Here is an 18,219-nt window from a genome sequence, read left to right on the forward strand (position 1 = left end):
CCTAAGTACGACAGCCCACGTTCTAACTATAGAAACCACAGAGGTCCAGTGTCAGTGAAAAAGACTGATGTCCTTCCCACACCCTCATCAGCTCCAGACAAGTACAACCAAGGTGAAAAGATTGAAAATCCTAATCGCCTATGTCCTATTCATAAGAAGCCACATCCTCTCAAGAAATGCATTGGCTTCAGAAAGAAACCGCTCCAGGAACGCAAAGAGCTTCTAAAGAAATTTAGGGTATGTTACCGATGTTGTGCGTCTACTGAACATTTCGCTAAAGACTGTAAAACTACTATTAAATGCATAGAGTGCGGCTGTGAGGACCATGTGCAAGCGCTCCATCCATCTCAATTCAGTCCTGCTCCACCTGCACATTCCACTCCTGCGATAAATCATGGCGGGGAGAATGCAGAGCAAGCAGCAAATCTTACTACTGTATCTTCTTCATGCACAGAAGTCTGCGGAGACGACCTTTGCGACAAGTCCTGCGCAAAGATATGTCTAGTCAACGTATACCCCAAGGGTCAACCGGAAAGGGCCGTAAAGGTGTATACCATCCTGGACGATCAGAGCAACCGTTCACTCGCAAGATCAGAACTCTTTGACCTGTTCAACTTAAAAGGAGATGCTTACCCTTACACCTTGGGTACTTGTAGTGGCATTACAGAGGTCTCCGGAAGAAGAGCCAGTGGACTTATAGTGGCTTCTCTCAACAATCAGGAGATACCCTTACCCACACTTGTTGAGTGCAACCAGATACCATCCAACAAAGATGAGATTCCTACGTCAGAGGCTGCTCTTCATCACACTCATCTAAGGGCTATAGCGAAAGAAATACCAGCCCTTGACAAGAGTGCAGAGATCCTACTTCTGCTCGGTAGAGACATTCTCAGGGTACATAAGGTACGCCAGCAAATCAACGGACCACATGATGCTCCGTTTGCCCAACGCCTTGATTTAGGTTGGGTTATCATAGGCAACGTCTGTATAGACAAGATGAAGAAGCCTACCAAGATTTCCTCATTTAAAACTCACATTTTGCCAAATGGTCGCAACACTTATTTTCAGCCATGCCCACACCATTACTGGGTGAAAGAGAAGCTGAACAACAGTAAGTGGCAGCTTGACCACCAAGATAATATGAACACATTCCTGTCCTGGGATGACAGTCTTGGAGCAACAGTGTTCAATTCTACAAGTGAAGACAATAAGTTGGCACTTGCAAGAGAGGATAAAGAATTTCTCAAGGTTATGGACAAAGAATTTGCTCAGGATGAGTCTAACAGCTGGGTAGCACCTTTGCCTTTCCGTTCCCCAAGACCAAAATTACCAAACAATCTACAGCAAGCAGTTTCAAGATTTTCCTCTTTAAAACGCACCCTAAAGAGGAAACCAGAGATGGAAAAACATTTTGTAGACTTCATGCAAAATATATTTGATAGAGATCATGCAGAACCTGCACCACCACTAAAGGAAGGAGAAGAATGCTGGTACCTTCCATCCTTTGGCGTGTATCACCCTCGCAAGCCTAATCAAATCAGAGTGTTGTTTGATTCCAGCGCTCAGTATGAAGGCGTTTCTCTAAACAACCTGCTCCTCACTGGGCCTAACCTAAACAACAACCTCATAGGAGTACTCATCCGCTTCAGACAAGAACCTGTTGCAGTAATGGCTGACATCCAGCAAATGTTCCACTGCTTCATTGTCAAGGAAGACAACAGGAACTACCTCAGGTTTCTATGGCACAAAGACAATGATGTCAACAACAAGGTCACAGATTACCGGATGAAGGTACATGTCTTCGGCAACAGCCCCTCTCCTGCTGTAGCAATCTATGGATTGAGAAGGACAGCACAGGAAGGTGAGAAGGGGTATGGATCTGATGCTCGTCAATTTGTTGAGAAGAACTTCTATGTAGATGATGGACTTAAATCCTTACCCACAAGTGAAGAGGCAATCGATCTCCTCACCAGAACGCAGGCAATGCTGTCTGTAGCAAATCTCAGACTTCACAAGATTATCTCTAACAGCCAGAAGGTAATGAAAGCGTTCCCCTCTGAAGATCATGCAACCAACTTGAAAGACCTCGATCTTGGTTCTGATGTTCCTCCTATACAACGAAGCCTAGGTTTGCTGTGGGACATTAAGCAAGACACATTCACCTTCCAAGTGTCAGCCAGTGACAAGCCTTTTACCAAGCGAGGAGTTTTATCTGTTGTGAACAGCATCTATGATCCTCTTGGCTTCATAGCCCCCGTCACCATTCAAGGCAAGAAATTGCTGAGACAGTTTACCACCGAGAACATAGACTGGGATACTTCTCTGCCTATTGAGAAACAACAAAGGTGGAAGATATGGAAGGAGTCTCTGAAAATATTAGAACAACTCCAAGTCTCACGTTGTTACGTTCCCAGCTCTCTTTCAGCTGCCATCAGAAGAGAAATACACATTTTCTCTGATGCGTCTATCGAAGCCATAGCTGCAGTAGCCTATCTGAGAATCCCAGGAACCAACAAGCCTCACTGTGGATTTGTCCTGGGTAAGGCCAAACTAACCCCAAAACCTGCACACTCTGTGCCAAGACTTGAGCTTTGTGCAGCTGTGCTAGCAGTAGAGATTGCTGAAGTTATTAAAAACGAAATGGACATTGCAATTGATTCATTTGCTTTCTACACAGATAGTAAAGTTGTGCTTGGTTATATATACAACCAAACAAAACAATTCTATGTATATGTCAGCAACAGAGTAGAACGCATTAGAAGTTTTTCTACTCCTGGGCAGTGGCAGTACATCTCCACTGACCTTAACCCAGCTGATCGTGGAACAAGACCTGAACCGGCAGCAGGCCTATGTGACATGTGGTTGTCACCTCCAAGATTCTTGTATGAGGATCCCTGTTTAATTCCTACCAACACCACCTATGAGATGGTGGATCCCGAGTCTGACAAGGAAATCAGGCCTACAAATACCACGCTCTTCACTTCTGTAATTCCAAAATTGAAGCTGAAGTCACATCGCTTTGGGCGCTTCTCAAATTGGTCATCTATTGTGCGAGCTGTTGCTCACCTAATTCATATCGCTCACTGCTTTGCTAAGGACACATCAGAGTGTCATGGCTGGCATATCTGTAAAGAACACCCTACTGTCGCAGACATCGAACATGCTGAAGAAGTCATTACCCGTTGTGTGCAACAAGAAGTATACAGTCAGGAGATTGACAATATTACAAAGGGTATCAATCTTTCCAAGAGCAGTGCACTCTTTGAACTGAATCCAGTGCTTGATCATCACAAATTGCTGAGAGTGGGCGGCCGTATAGTGAGATCTGATCTAAGTAGCAAGGAACAAAATCCTGTCATTATACCAGGTCGGCATCATATTGCTACACTATTGGTCCGACACCATCATGAAAGAGTGCAGCACCAAGGCAGACAGTTTACAGAAGGTGCCATCAGGTCAGCCGGCTTGTGGATCGTAGGGATGAAGAGATGCATCTCTTCCGTGCTCCATAAATGTGTCAAGTGTCATAAGTTAAGAGGAAGACACCATCAACAACAAATGGCAAATCTCCCAGCAGACCGACTAAGTACGGAACCGCCCTTTACTTATGTTGGGGTGGATGTCTTTGACCCATGGTCAGTTGTTACACGAAGGACCCGTGGTGGAGTCGCAAACAGCAAACGGTGGGCTGTGCAGTTTACATGTCTCAGCATCCGAGCAGTACACATCGAAGTGATTGAGTCTATGGATTCTTCTTGCTTCATCAATGCCCTCCGAAGATTCTTCTCTATCCGAGGACCCGTCAAGCAACTGAGGTCTGACTGCGGCACTAACTTCGTGGGAGCCAGCAAAGAACTGCAGTTAGACAATTTCTTGTCTAACAATGGGTGCACATGGGTGTTTAACCCTCCACATTCGTCTCACATGGGAGGATCATGGGAACGCATGATTGGAATTGCACGCAAAATCCTTGACTCCATGTTGCTGGATCACAAGTCTTTGCTTACTCATGAGATCTTGGTCACCTTTCTTGCAGAGGTGTCCGCCATAATCAATGCAAGGCCACTAGTCCCAGTATCCTCGGACCCTGATTCCCCAGTTATTCTTACCCCAGCTACGCTTCTTACCCAGAAGATCGGGACTGCTGCAATCCCTCCGGGAATCTTTGACCACAGCGACATTTACCGACGCCAATGGAAACAGGTACAATACCTGTCCAACGTGTTCTGGCACCGCTGGAAGACAGAGTATTTGCACATACTTCAAAGCCGTCACAAATGGCAGACGTCGAGACCTAACCTCCAGGAAGGTGACCTTGTTCTTCTAAAGGATAAGGAAGCCCATCGCAATGAATGGCCAATGGGTCTTGTTACCAAGGTTATGCCTAGTGATGATGGAAAGACTCGAAAGGTAGAGGTCAAGGTGACCAAAGGAGGCTCAGTGCGAGTTTTCTTCCGCCCAATCACTGAACTAGTGCTTCTTCTTACAAAGAAAGAAGGCACATAAAGGACACAGCCCCCAGCTGGCTGCTAGCTGTGTTATATTTGGAACACCTTACCATTTGGAATATACAGTGGGTTGGTGGAAGTGTTGGCAAGTTGCGGCTTCCCCGATCCGAAGATGGGTTTCTTACTTGGAACTTGTACAAGCGGATACCTACTGTTGTGGACTATCGGCAACAGACTTGGACTATAACTATTGTCATTGTTTGCATGTTCCTTTTGTCTTTCAGGTTCCAGGATCCACTACTGGACATTATTCAAGGACATTCTTTCAAGTTTGATTTTATTGTGAAATCTAAAGATTTCAGACGGGGAGTGTCATGTCCCTCGACTTAGGTTTCTATTCACTGTCATGTTATGTTATATGCTCCTATTGCAGTTGCTTTGCTTTATTTAGTTTGTCCCTGCTATCTCCCTGTAGCTAGGCTCTGAGGTAATAGCTCCTCCCTTCTTTCTGTGCTTAGTTGTCTTTCCTCATGGTTCCCATACTGTGTAGTCATCTCCTGCTCAACTCTGGCAAAATATCATCTTTTCACCTGCTGGTTTGTGTACATTACAAGTATTTCAGCCTGAAAATAAACTTCTCTGGAAACTTCCCACGTGCCTCTTCAGCTGAGTTGACGCTATCTGACAGTGTCTTGGTGTGAGTACCGGTTCAATACAGACATATACAGTGAGATTGTCTCAAGGGCCCTACAACTTACAGCCTGGTCATGGAGTCAGAATATAATGGAACAAATGATAAATGGGAGATTTTCAAATCTACTTTGAGTTATTATAGTGCAAAATTTATTCCTACAGGTAATAAGTATAAACGACTCAAATTAAACCCCACATGGCTTACACCTTCTGTGAAAGGGGCAATACATGACAAAAAAAGGGCATTTAAAAAATACAAATCTGAGGGTACAGCTGTAGCCTTTGTAAAATATAAAGAGCTTAATAAAATCTGTAAAAATGTAATAAAATTAGCAAAAATACAAAATGAAAGGCAGGTGGCCAAGGATAGTAAAACAAATCCTAAAAAATTCTTCAAGCATATAAATGCAAAAAAGCCAAGGTCTGAACATGTAGGACCCCTAGATAATGGTAATGGGGAGTTGATCACAGGGGATCAAGAGAAGGCAGAGTTACTAAATGGGTTCTTTAGCTCTGCATATACAACAGAAGAAAGAGCAGCTGATGTAGCCGGTGCCAGTGCTGTTAATATATCAGTTGATATACTGAATTGGATGAATGTAGAGATGGTCCAAGCTAAATTAAATAAAATAAATGTGCACAAGGCTCCGGGACCAGATGGGTTACACCCTAGAATTCTTAAAGAGCTTAGTTCAGTTATTTCTGTCCCCCTTTTCATAATATTCAGAGAATCTCTAGTGACTGGTATAGTGCCAAGGGACTGGCGCAGGGCAAATGTGGTGCCTATTTTCAAAAAGGGCTCTAGGTCTTCCCCGGGTAATTATAGACCAGTAAGCTTAACATCCATCGTGGGGAAAATGTTTGAGGGGCTATTGAGGGACTATATACAGGATTATGTGACAATAAATAGCATTATAAGTGACAGCCAGCACGGTTTTACTAAGGACAGAAGTTGTCAAACTAACCTAATCTGTTTTTATGAAGAGGTGAGCAGAAGTCTAGACAGAGGGGCCGCTGTGGATTTAGTGTTTTTGGACTTTGCAAAGGCATTTGACACTGTCCCCCATAGACGCCTAATGGGTAAATTAAGGACTATAGGTTTAGAAAATATAGTTTGTAATTGGATTGAGAATTGGCTCAAGGACCGTATCCAGAGGGTTGTGGTCAATGATTCCTTCTCTGAATGGTCCCCGGTTATAAGTGGTGTACCCCAGGGTTCAGTGCTGGGACCACTATTATTCAACTTATTTATTAATGATATAGAGGAAGGGATTAATAGCACTATTTCTATTTTTGCAGATGACACCAAGCTATGTAATATAGTTCAGACTATGGAAGATGTTCATGAATTACAGGCAGATTTAAACAAACTAAGTGTTTGGGCGTCCACTTGGCAAATGAAGTTTAATGTAGATAAATGTAAAGTTATGCATCTTGGTACCAACAACCTGCATGCATCATATGTCCTAGGGGGCGCTACACTGGCGGATTCACTTGTTGAGAAGGATCTGGGTGTACTTGTAAATTATAAACTCAATAACAGCATGCAGTGTCAATCAGCTGCTTCAAAGGCCAGCAGGATATTGTCGTGTATTAAAAGAGGCATGGACTCGCGGGACAGGGATGTAATAATGCCACTTTACAAAGCATTAGTGAGGCCTCATCTAGAATATGCAGTTCAGTTCTGGGCTCCAGTTCATAGAAAGGATGCCCTGGAGTTGGAAAAAATACAAAGAAGAGCAACGAAGCTAATAAGGGGCATGGAGAATTTAAGTTATGAGGAAAGATTGAAAGAATTAAACCTATTTAGCCTTGAAAAAAGAAGACTAAGGGGGGACATGATTAACTTATATAAATATATTAATGGCACATACAAAAAATATGGTGAAATCCTGTTCCTTGTAAAACCCCCTCAAAAAACAAGGGGGCACTCCCTCCGTCTGGAGAAAAAAAGGTTCAAGCTGCAGAGGCGACAAGGCTTCTTTACAGTGAGAACTGTGAATTTATGGAATAGCCTACCGCAGGAGCTGGTCACAGCAGGGACAGTAGATGGCTTTAAAAAAGGGTTAGATAATTTCCTAGAACAAAAAAATATTAGCTCCTATGTGTAGAAATTTTTCCTTCCCTTTTCCCTTCCCTTGGTTGAACTTGATGGACATGTGTCTTTTTTCAGCCGTACTAACTATGTAACTATGTGACATAAGCCCCACCGTGATTATTAAAAAACGTATTAAACAGAAAACACTGAGTCATTATGATACATATAACTCGGTGTTTGTAACGATATTTTGTCTGGAAACAGCATATATCCAGGGCACATCAGTAGTACAATCCCCAAATAAAGCACAGGTGTCCGAATAAATCGGGTCTCCTAGTGCTGGGTGTAACACAATATGACTATCCCCCATGCAAACGTTCCATTAACAATACAACGACCCTACGCGTTTCAGGTACTCATCCTCAGGGGTCCGTATCTTGGTAACTCTGGTCTTCACACCAGCGATAGAATTTCTTCAACAGCAGATATTCTGCTGTGCGTCACGGCAAGATGCACGTATCGATGTCAACGGCATACTTCATTGCAGGCGCTACGTTACTATAAACGCTAAACTCCACCCCTCGTATTCTAGCGGCAAAACGTGAACTGACCAATCCCCGCACCCTCACGATTAGTGACACCTGCCCATGTGACCCCCCGCCGTCAGCTGACAACCAGGGGCCATCATCGGCCGCATCAATCCGCACGCGCAGGCGCAGTAGAAGCCACGGACAAGTCGCCCAGACTGCCAATATACGAGAAGGTAAGCGCTACACGATAATAGATAATAAGTAAATCTCGCGGGACAGTTAAACACCGCAAGTAGGCTACCTCACAAAGCAACTAAAAAGTAATTAATCACATGTAGGGTGGATAAGAATATACGATCCCTCATGACATGCGGGACCGACAGACGATCTCCGTTAAAAAACGGCAGACCAACAGGGCCATCTCTGTGTTGGGCAAATATGAACTCACCCACCCCATGGGCAACCTAAAGGAGATAGGCCGCCCATAAGGAGTGTTAGATAAAACATGTATAGTTAGTCTGCTCATTTAAACCTGCTGGTTGTATGCATTCCAGTCTGTGGATCCATTGTGCTTCTTTGCGTAAAATCAGGTTGTCCCAATCTCCTCCTCTTTTGGGGGGTCTAACAAGTTCAATAGCTTGAAACTTTAGACATGCTGCCTGGCCTTGGTGTTTGGCATGCACATGCTTGGATATTGGGGTGTCCCTACCATGGACAATATCTCCAACATGCTCCCTAATACGGCGACGAAATTGTCGTGCTGTTTTTCCCACATAATTTAGGGGGCATGGACATGTGATTAGGTAGACCACTCCCGCGGTCTTACAATTGACATAATCCCGAATAGTGTATTGTTTCTGTGTAGTGACGCTAGTGAAGCTATTACCTTTAAAAATGAAATCACAGGCTTTACAGCTACCACACCTAAAGGTGCCTGGTATTTGTCTGTCCAGCCACGTGCCCCTAGATGAAATGGGGTCAAAACAGCTATGCATGACTCTGTCCCTTATATTTTTCCCTCTCCGATACGTGACAGACGGCCTCTGTGTGATCTGATCTGCTAGATCTACATCAGAACTGAGAATACGCCAATACCTATTCAGTATCTGCATAATATCATTTTGTTTGGAATCATAGGTGCCTATGAGTCTCGTGACCTGTTCTTCTTTCCGTTTTTTAGGAACCAGAAGACATTGCCTATCAGCATCCCTTGCTCCCTCATAGGCCTTCCTGATAACCCTCTCGGGGAAACCTCTGTCCTTCAATCTTGTTTTGAGCTCCTTGGCCTGGAACTCAAAATCACCCATAGAACTACAATTCCTACGTACTCTCATAAATTGGCCTTTTGGAATGCCACTTTTGAGGGAATAAGGATGACAGCTATTCCATTGCAGGAAACTATTTGTTGCTGTTTCTTTCCTATGTACCTTAGTGTGGATAGTGCCTTCTACTGTTTTTGTGATTTTCAAATCTAAAAAAGACAATTCTTTCTCACTGATCTCACATGTGAATTTAAGTCCTACATCATTCTTGTTGAGGGCTGCTACAAAATTATGGAACTCATCCGCTGTAGAGTTCCAAAGGATCAACACGTCATCAATATATCTAATCCATAATCCAACGGATGAAGTCCAATTGACAAATTTGTCCCCAAAGACAATTGTCTCCTCCCACCAGCCAAGAAATAAATTTGCATAGGTGGGAGCAGCAGGACTCCCCATTGCAGTACCACATTTCTGATGGAAAATTTTGTCTTCAAAAATAAATATATTTCTTTCAAGAACAAACTGTAATAGCTGCATGACAAACTGGTTATGAGCTGCAAACTGAGTACCTCTAGATCCCAGATAGTACTCAACGGCTTTATAACCATATTTGTGCGGTATGGATGAATACAACGCCTCGACATCCAGACTAGCCAAGATTGTATCTTTCTCCAGGGAAATACCATCAATCTGTTTCAGGACATCCATTGTGTCACGCACATATGATGTAAGACTCAAGACAAAGGGACGCAACACTTGGTCAACATACGTACTCACATTTTGAGTTAAATTATTTATGCCTGAAACAATAGGTCTGCCACGTAAGGGAGGATATCCTTTATGGATTTTGGGCAGGCTATAGAAACACGCCATAACAGGAAATTGTGGGTAAAGGAACCCAAACTCCCCTGCACTAATCAAAGATCTGCTCTTTGCATCACTCAAAATGCTCAGCAACTCTTTCTTGAATAATGCCGTAGGGTTATCCTTTAAAATGGTATAGCAGTCATGGTTAAATAAAATGTCCTCACACATCCTCTTATAACCATCCCTGCTCATGACCACAATGTTCCCACCTTTATCAGATGCCTTGAGAACAATATTCTGTTTTTTCTCTAAAGTGGTCAGAGCTAGTCGTTCAGACCAAGACAAGTTATTATCCATTCCCCTGCTATCCTGACTGAGACTTTTGATCTCATCTCCCACCATATCCACAAATAAATCCACATTAGTAAAATCTCCTATAGGTGGCAGTTTCCTACTCTTCATTTTAAGGTTGGTGAAGGGACCTATACCTGGAGTGCGTCCAGATTCCTCTAATAACCCTTCAAGGGCCGAGAGACCTTCCATATCAGACTCCTCTAACCCTAATTCCATGCATTTTTTCCTATTATGGTGTTTAAAAAATTTAATCCATTTGAGTTTACGAGCAAATAAATTGAGATCTTTTATCCACGAAAATGAGTCAAATTTAACTGTAGGGACAAAGGAAAGTCCCTTTTCTAATAATGTATTCTCTGATGCACTCAAATTATATTCAGAAAGGTTAATGATTTGAAGCCTATCCATATTATTCCCCTTCACTAATCCTTTTGTCCCCTCAGCATATAGCGGGAAATGGGAGGATTGTTGGCTAAAAAATTATTGCCACTATTAGAAGAGGCTCTCCCACGGCCTCTATTTCTACTTCTTGCTCCTCCCCTAAATTTGTGTTTCCCACCACTACCGCCAAAAAATGGGCCCACTCTTTCAGAGTCTGTAGTTTCACTCTCTGATGTGGAAGGGTCAGATTCCCTCGGCCCCCTATTGGTCTGTTGATATTGCTGTTGTTGTGTAGTAACAAAATCATACGCTTTTTTCTCCCTAAATTCCTGTAGGTCTCTCTGGAATTGGAAGTGTTTTCGTTCCTTAAGATGATTAGTAAACCTTTCCAAAGTTTGTTGGAGGATTTTGTCCCTTTTTTCAAAACCAGGGGTATCTACCAAAGACTTGGCTGCCTCAATCTCTTTTTTAAGCTCAACACTAATAAAGTCAAACTGGACTTTTTCTTCCTCTACCAAAATCTGCATCAGCCTAAGTGAGCTCCCTGTAATCTCCTGTTCCCACCTTTCTTTGATATTAGCGGTTTTAAGTCTTAATGCTGGGACAATGGGGACCCTGAGACCTCTGGGAACTATCTTGTTCTTTAAATAGTTTTCCAGACTCTGGATCTCCCACCAACTTCTAGTATAATCTTTATGCAATCTATTCAGGTTTTTGAAGGTGGATTTAAGAGATGCACCCTGAACTGTATACATCAGTTCACATTCAGAAAAGACGCTTTTAGCCTCACTCATCCACCCATCTGTGTTTAATTCAGAAAGTGCAAAGGCTGCCATACCTAGATAAACTGAAATTATTAACTGTATGGATTAAATGTAATTTCACTGTCTAGTTTGATAGAAATCTAATTGTGCTCCCACAATATGAGTAAATTATATGGTTCACTGAAGTAACAATAAAGTAAAAAATACCTTTTAATAGTAACTTGTTAAAAACAGGGATAACACACCACTGTGACATAAGCCCCACCGTGATTATTAAAAAACGTATTAAACAGAAAACACTGAGTCATTATGATACATATAACTCGGTGTTTGTAACGATATTTTGTCTGGAAACAGCATATATCCAGGGCACATCAGTAGTACAATCCCCAAATAAAGCACAGGTGTCCGAATAAATCGGGTCTCCTAGTGCTGGGTGTAACACAATATGACTATCCCCCATGCAAACGTTCCATTAACAATACAACGACCCTACGCGTTTCAGGTACTCATCCTCAGGGGTCCGTATCTTGGTAACTCTGGTCTTCACACCAGCGATAGAATTTCTTCAACAGCAGATATTCTGCTGTGCGTCACGGCAAGATGCACGTATCGATGTCAACGGCATACTTCATTGCAGGCGCTACGTTACTATAAACGCTAAACTCCACCCCTCGTATTCTAGCGGCAAAACGTGAACTGACCAATCCCCGCACCCTCACGATTAGTGACACCTGCCCATGTGACCCCCCGCCGTCAGCTGACAACCAGGGGCCATCATCGGCCGCATCAATCCGCACGCGCAGGCGCAGTAGAAGCCACGGACAAGTCGCCCAGATTGCCAATATACGAGAAGGTAAGCGCTACACGATAATAGATAATAAGTAAATCTCGCGGGACAGTTAAACACCGCAAGTAGGCTACCTCACAAAGCAACTAAAAAGTAATTAATCACATGTAGGGTGGATAAGAATATACGATCCCTCATGACATGCGGGACCGACAGACGATCTCCGTTAAAAAACGGCAGACCAACAGGGCCATCTCTGTGTTGGGCAAATATGAACTCACCCACCCCATGGGCAACCTAAAGGAGATAGGCCGCCCATAAGGAGTGTTAGATAAAACATGTATAGTTAGTCTGCTCATTTAAACCTGCTGGTTGTATGCATTCCAGTCTGTGGATCCATTGTGCTTCTTTGCGTAAAATCAGGTTGTCTACTAATGTGGATTTATTTGTGGATATGGTGGGAGATGAGATCAAAAGTCTCAGTCAGGATAGCAGGGGAATGGATAATAACTTGTCTTGGTCTGAACGACTAGCTCTGACCACTTTAGAGAAAAAACAGAATATTGTTCTCAAGGCATCTGATAAAGGTGGGAACATTGTGGTCATGAGCAGGGATGGTTATAAGAGGATGTGTGAGGACATTTTATTTAACCATGACTGCTATACCATTTTAAAGGATAACCCTACGGCATTATTCAAGAAAGAGTTGCTGAGCATTTTGAGTGATGCAAAGAGCAGATCTTTGATTAGTGCAGGGGAGTTTGGGTTCCTTTACCCACAATTTCCTGTTATGGCGTGTTTCTATAGCCTGCCCAAAATCCATAAAGGATATCCTCCCTTACGTGGCAGACCTATTGTTTCAGGCATAAATAATTTAACTCAAAATGTGAGTACGTATGTTGACCAAGTGTTGCGTCCCTTTGTCTTGAGTCTTACATCATATGTGCGTGACACAATGGATGTCCTGAAACAGATTGATGGTATTTCCCTGGAGAAAGATACAATCTTGGCTAGTCTGGATGTCGAGGCGTTGTATTCATCCATACCGCACAAATATGGTTATAAAGCCGTTGAGTACTATCTGGGATCTAGAGGTACTCAGTTTGCAGCTCATAACCAGTTTGTCATGCAGCTATTACAGTTTGTTCTTGAAAGAAATATATTTATTTTTGAAGACAAAATTTTCCATCAGAAATGTGGTACTGCAATGGGGAGTCCTGCTGCTCCCACCTATGCAAATTTATTTCTTGGCTGGTGGGAGGAGACAATTGTCTTTGGGGACAAATTTGTCAATTGGACTTCATCCGTTGGATTATGGATTAGATATATTGATGACGTGTTGATCCTTTGGAACTCTACAGCGGATGAGTTCCATAATTTTGTAGCAGCCCTCAACAAGAATGATGTAGGACTTAAATTCACATGTGAGATCAGTGAGAAAGAATTGTCTTTTTTAGATTTGAAAATCACAAAAACAGTAGAAGGCACTATCCACACTAAGGTACATAGGAAAGAAACAGCAACAAATAGTTTCCTGCAATGGAATAGCTGTCATCCTTATTCCCTCAAAAGTGGCATTCCAAAAGGCCAATTTATGAGAGTACGTAGGAATTGTAGTTCTATGGGTGATTTTGAGTTCCAGGCCAAGGAGCTCAAAACAAGATTGAAGGACAGAGGTTTCCCCGAGAGGGTTATCAGGAAGGCCTATGAGGGAGCAAGGGATGCTGATAGGCAATGTCTTCTGGTTCCTAAAAAACGGAAAGAAGAACAGGTCACGAGACTCATAGGCACCTATGATTCCAAACAAAATGATATTATGCAGATACTGAATAGGTATTGGCGTATTCTCAGTTCTGATGTAGATCTAGCAGATCAGATCACACAGAGGCCGTCTGTCACGTATCGGAGAGGAAAAAATATAAGGGACAGAGTCATGCATAGCTGTTTTGACCCCATTTCATCTAGGGGCACGTGGCTGGACAGACAAATACCAGGCACCTTTAGGTGTGGTAGCTGTAAAGCCTGTGATTTCATTTTTAAAGGTAATAGCTTCACTAGCGTCACTACACAGAAACAATACACTATTCGGGATTATGTCAATTGTAAGACCGCGGGAGTGGTCTACCTAATCACATGTCCATGCCCCCTAAATTATGTGGGAAAAACAGCACGACAATTTCGTCGCCGTATTAGGGAGCATGTTGGAGATATTGCCCATGGTAGGGACACCCCAATATCCAAGCATGTGCATGCCAAACACCAAGGCCAGGCAGCATGTCTAAAGTTTCAAGCTATTGAACTTGTTAGACCCCCCAAAAGAGGAGGAGATTGGGACAACCTGATTTTACGCAAAGAAGCACAATGGATCCACAGACTGGAATGCATACAACCAGCAGGTTTAAATGAGCAGACTAACTATACATGTTTTATCTAACACTCCTTATGGGCGGCCTATCTCCTTTAGGTTGCCCATGGGGTGGGTGAGTTCATATTTGCCCAACACAGAGATGGCCCTGTTGGTCTGCCGTTTTTTAACGGAGATCGTCTGTCGGTCCCGCATGTCATGAGGGATCGTATATTCTTATCCACCCTACATGTGATTAATTACTTTTTAGTTGCTTTGTGAGGTAGCCTACTTGCGGTGTTTAACTGTCCCGCGAGATTTACTTATTATCTATTATCGTGTAGCGCTTACCTTCTCGTATATTGGCAGTCTGGGCGACTTGTCCGTGGCTTCTACTGCGCCTGCGCGTGCGGATTGATGCGGCCGATGATGGCCCCTGGTTGTCAGCTGACGGCGGGGGGTCACATGGGCAGGTGTCACTAATCGTGAGGGTGCGGGGATTGGTCAGTTCACGTTTTGCCGCTAGAATACGAGGGGTGGAGTTTAGCGTTTATAGTAACGTAGCGCCTGCAATGAAGTATGCCGTTGACATCGATACGTGCATCTTGCCGTGACGCACAGCAGAATATCTGCTGTTGAAGAAATTCTATCGCTGGTGTGAAGACCAGAGTTACCAAGATACGGACCCCTGAGGATGAGTACCTGAAACGCGTAGGGTCGTTGTATTGTTAATGGAACGTTTGCATGGGGGATAGTCATATTGTGTTACACCCAGCACTAGGAGACCCGATTTATTCGGACACCTGTGCTTTATTTGGGGATTGTACTACTGATGTGCCCTGGATATATGCTGTTTCCAGACAAAATATCGTTACAAACACCGAGTTATATGTATCATAATGACTCAGTGTTTTCTGTTTAATACGTTTTTTAATAATCACGGTGGGGCTTATGTCACAGTGGTGTGTTATCCCTGTTTTTAACAAGTTACTATTAAAAGGTATTTTTTACTTTATTGTTACTTCAGTGAACCATATAATTTACTCATATTGTGGGAGCACAATTAGATTTCTATCAAACTAGACAGTGAAATTACATTTAATCCATACAGTTAATAATTTCAGTTTATCTAGGTATGGCAGCCTTTGCACTTTCTGAATTAAACACAGATGGGTGGATGAGTGAGGCTAAAAGCGTCTTTTCTGAATGTGAACTGATGTATACAGTTCAGGGTGCATCTCTTAAATCCACCTTCAAAAACCTGAATAGATTGCATAAAGATTATACTAGAAGTTGGTGGGAGATCCAGAGTCTGGAAAACTATTTAAAGAACAAGATAGTTCCCAGAGGTCTCAGGGTCCCCATTGTCCCAGCATTAAGACTTAAAACCGCTAATATCAAAGAAAGGTGGGAACAGGAGATTACAGGGAGCTCACTTAGGCTGATGCAGATTTTGGTAGAGGAAGAAAAAGTCCAGTTTGACTTTATTAGTGTTGAGCTTAAAAAAGAGATTGAGGCAGCCAAGTCTTTGGTAGATACCCCTGGTTTTGAAAAAAGGGACAAAATCCTCCAACAAACTTTGGAAAGGTTTACTAATCATCTTAAGGAACGAAAACACTTCCAATTCCAGAGAGACCTACAGGAATTTAGGGAGAAAAAAGCGTATGATTTTGTTACTACACAACAACAGCAATATCAACAGACCAATAGGGGGCCGAGGGAATCTGACCCTTCCACATCAGAGAGTGAAACTACAGACTCTGAAAGAGTGGGCCCATTTTTTGGCGGTAGTGGTGGGAAACACAAATTTAGGGGAGGAGCAAGAAGTAGAAATAGAGGCCGTGGGAGAGCCTCTTCTAATAGTGGCAATAATTTTTTAGCCAACAATCCTCCCATTTCCCGCTATATGCTGAGGGGACAAAAGGATTAGTGAAGGGGAATAATATGGATAGGCTTCAAATCATTAACCTTTCTGAATATAATTTGAGTGCATCAGAGAATACATTATTAGAAAAGGGACTTTCCTTTGTCCCTACAGTTAAATTTGACTCATTTTCGTGGATAAAAGATCTCAATTTATTTGCTCGTAAACTCAAATGGATTAAATTTTTTAAACACCATAATAGGAAAAAATGCATGGAATTAGGGTTAGAGGAGTCTGATATGGAAGGTCTCTCGGCCCTTGAAGGGTTATTAGAGGAATCTGGACGCACTCCAGGTATAGGTCCCTTCACCAACCTTAAAATGAAGAGTAGGAAACTGCCACCTATAGGAGATTTTACTAATGTGGATTTATTTGTGGATATGGTGGGAGATGAGATCAAAAGTCTCAGTCAGGATAGCAGGGGAATGGATAATAACTTGTCTTGGTCTGAACGACTAGCTCTGACCACTTTAGAGAAAAAACAGAATATTGTTCTCAAGGCATCTGATAAAGGTGGGAACATTGTGGTCATGAGCAGGGATGGTTATAAGAGGATGTGTGAGGACATTTTATTTAACCATGACTGCTATACCATTTTAAAGGATAACCCTACGGCATTATTCAAGAAAGAGTTGCTGAGCATTTTGAGTGATGCAAAGAGCAGATCTTTGATTAGTGCAGGGGAGTTTGGGTTCCTTTACCCACAATTTCCTGTTATGGCGTGTTTCTATAGCCTGCCCAAAATCCATAAAGGATATCCTCCCTTACGTGGCAGACCTATTGTTTCAGGCATAAATAATTTAACTCAAAATGTGAGTACGTATGTTGACCAAGTGTTGCGTCCCTTTGTCTTGAGTCTTACATCATATGTGCGTGACACAATGGATGTCCTGAAACAGATTGATGGTATTTCCCTGGAGAAAGATACAATCTTGGCTAGTCTGGATGTCGAGGCGTTGTATTCATCCATACCGCACAAATATGGTTATAAAGCCGTTGAGTACTATCTGGGATCTAGAGGTACTCAGTTTGCAGCTCATAACCAGTTTGTCATGCAGCTATTACAGTTTGTTCTTGAAAGAAATATATTTATTTTTGAAGACAAAATTTTCCATCAGAAATGTGGTACTGCAATGGGGAGTCCTGCTGCTCCCACCTATGCAAATTTATTTCTTGGCTGGTGGGAGGAGACAATTGTCTTTGGGGACAAATTTGTCAATTGGACTTCATCCGTTGGATTATGGATTAGATATATTGATGACGTGTTGATCCTTTGGAACTCTACAGCGGATGAGTTCCATAATTTTGTAGCAGCCCTCAACAAGAATGATGTAGGACTTAAATTCACATGTGAGATCAGTGAGAAAGAATTGTCTTTTTTAGATTTGAAAATCACAAAAACAGTAGAAGGCACTATCCACACTAAGGTACATAGGAAAGAAACAGCAACAAATAGTTTCCTGCAATGGAATAGCTGTCATCCTTATTCCCTCAAAAGTGGCATTCCAAAAGGCCAATTTATGAGAGTACGTAGGAATTGTAGTTCTATGGGTGATTTTGAGTTCCAGGCCAAGGAGCTCAAAACAAGATTGAAGGACAGAGGTTTCCCCGAGAGGGTTATCAGGAAGGCCTATGAGGGAGCAAGGGATGCTGATAGGCAATGTCTTCTGGTTCCTAAAAAACGGAAAGAAGAACAGGTCACGAGACTCATAGGCACCTATGATTCCAAACAAAATGATATTATGCAGATACTGAATAGGTATTGGCGTATTCTCAGTTCTGATGTAGATCTAGCAGATCAGATCACACAGAGGCCGTCTGTCACGTATCGGAGAGGGAAAAATATAAGGGACAGAGTCATGCATAGCTGTTTTGACCCCA

Source organism: Rhinoderma darwinii, chromosome 2 (genome assembly GCF_050947455.1).
Source record: "Rhinoderma darwinii isolate aRhiDar2 chromosome 2, aRhiDar2.hap1, whole genome shotgun sequence".
NCBI classification, from domain to species: domain Eukaryota; kingdom Metazoa; phylum Chordata; class Amphibia; order Anura; family Rhinodermatidae; genus Rhinoderma; species Rhinoderma darwinii.